Genomic DNA, 2,604 nt, shown 5'->3' on the forward strand with positions numbered 1-2,604 from the left:
GCCAAACCATTATCATAACATTTCCAAATCCAATCCATGCAAACATATGATTACACAACATGACACAATAATAAATACAATCTACAATCACAATCCCTTGCAGTCGACTAACGAAACTATGAAAAGATTTTATTCCAAATTATCGACAACATTTTAACTTTTGAGCAACAAATTCAATCCTCTGGAGCAAATTTAACTTACCTCCCGTAGTAACAAAGGCAACCGTTCTAGGAGTCATAGTAACACCAACAACATCTTGTTGACCCTCGATTCGGATATCATAGGATATTCTCTAGAACCGCCTGCCGCAATCACCGCATAACCATCCTATCAACATTATATTAGGAGAGAGAGACTAAAGTGGTGCTAATCATAGGCCCCTTTGGAGTTTGTCGAATTTCTTTGAGCAATCCCTAATTCGCCGCTTTCATTTGACCTTGAACAAGTTTGTTATCATCTTCTTCTTCTTTGCTGATTTCCATTGGTAGTCTTAGCAATTCTTTCTTCAATTCTTTTGCTTTGTTATTTCCATTATCATTCTTCTCTGAAACACCCATATCTTAACTTTTCGTCATTTTTGTTGGAGGAATTAATTTAGAAGGATTATGGGAAATTTTGTTGGGTAAGAAAGGTGTTGCTCATCAAGTCATCACTTGTGGAGGGTTTGTGTTGCTGGCGGTTAGTTGGTTAGTGGAGAAACGGGGTCATATTATTGTCCAGGATTGAAGATGAGCGATGGTGGGATCGGGGGTCTAGTGATGTTGTGGTGGCGACAGTGGAGGGGTGGTGTTGTGGCTGGGAGTTTTGAAGGTGGAGATGAGAGGGGTGGATACCCACTAGTGGAGAGAGAAATTGATAGTTGAGGAAAACAATAAAAGGAAATTTGTTTTACCTGTTGAAGCAGGTCATTAACCTGCTGGGACCAAATTTGGCAAAAATGATGCATAGTTGGGACCGCTCAGAAATAATCCTTAGTTGTGATTGAAAATGGCGGAACGCTAATAGTTGGGACTGTTCTTATTAAAACTTAAATCAAAATGGACTACACATATCTGCCCTTGTTTCGTCAATTTGCTCTAGAACACATGCCATATCCATCGAAATGCCCAAATCATCACAAGGCATTGAACGATGTCAGGAGAAAAAGATAAATTTGTTAAGAATGAATCCACTAAATAGATTTCTTCTTTTCAAAAATATTTTGGACATTATCTGGTCATACAACAGGATCCTGAAAGTAAAAGAGCATCTAAGGCCTTCCAAATAGGGTCCAATTAGATCTCATATAAAAATGGATGTTTCATAAACTTGAAATGAATTATCAGGTTATATCTGTTCTAGTTTGAAGATCATGGGGTAAAGTCATTACAAAAGAAATTTGGCAACCTAACATGCCTTGGAGATATCTAAAAAACCTCTTTGTCAAGGGAAAAACAAATAAGATAAAAGTCTATAGAATGGTGGATGGGTCATCATCAATACATGTGGTACAATATAAACGTGCATGTAAAATTTGGTAATCTCATGATCTGTGATGTAAGTTCTTGTTGGTTATCACCTAAAAATAAGAGGGAAACACTAATGCTTTGATTCCCTTAGATGCGTGCACAATTCATTAAATTAAAATCAAGATATCGTTGCCATAGGTTGTAGTTATGTGGTGAGGAATAGATAATTGAGGTAATTATTGCAATGACAGTATATTATCGTTGCCATAGGTTGTTCTAATGGGATAAAGAATATAACTTCTGGTAGTTATTGCAACGACATAGTCATTACCGTTGCCATAGATCAAACTAGAGCAACAATCTTACATTATTACCGTTGCCATAGCCTATTATATTGAACTAAATTCTTATGGGTTGTTGCAATATACCCATCTATTGCAACGAGATCAATTAGATTGTTGCATTAGCTATTTTAATGTTGTTGCCTTTGTTAGAAAATGTAGTAGTGAAAGGAAATGCCACGCTCCGCGTGTCACGAGATATGGGGCGTTCTAATCGAAGGCTCATACTTTTCGGCCTTATTACGGTAAGGCCAATGCACTAGCCAGCCAGTGTGGTGGCGAACACGCTGTGCTGTAAGCTAAGCTGTTCACCTTGTAGACGGAGGAGATATATAAAGTGTGCCGCGCGTGATTCATAAGATTCTATAATAGCATCAGTAGATTATTTCACTTAGCCTGCTTCTCCCATAACTTTCACTTTCTGGACCAACGCGGATCTGCCCTCGAAAGTCTCTCCGCATTTTGAGAGCAGAGCATGCAAAATCTATTATCAGGGTGTTACTACATCTTGACTCCTGCTTTCCGGAACAATCTCTAGCCGGCATGCAAGCCTCTCCTCCCCCGTACTGAATGCTTCCTTCTTCACTATCTTTATAGAATCCTAAGTGATATCCGAAATCACTGATAGGATATCAAAGTAAAGTATCAAGAAAATGTCTGGAACCTCTGGCAACATACCTTTAACCATACTAGCTCAGGAGCTTTAGCGGCGCACCGGAAATTGAACGGGCAACGTCTGGGGATCAAATCCCCCCTTAGACCCCCATATTAAGCGGAAAAATTACCCCCGAACCCCTGGGGGGGAAGGAAGCAAG

The sequence above is a fragment of the Beta vulgaris genome, chromosome 7 (genome assembly GCF_026745355.1).
Source record: "Beta vulgaris subsp. vulgaris cultivar EL10 chromosome 7, EL10.2, whole genome shotgun sequence".
In the NCBI taxonomy this organism is placed as follows: domain Eukaryota; kingdom Viridiplantae; phylum Streptophyta; class Magnoliopsida; order Caryophyllales; family Amaranthaceae; genus Beta; species Beta vulgaris.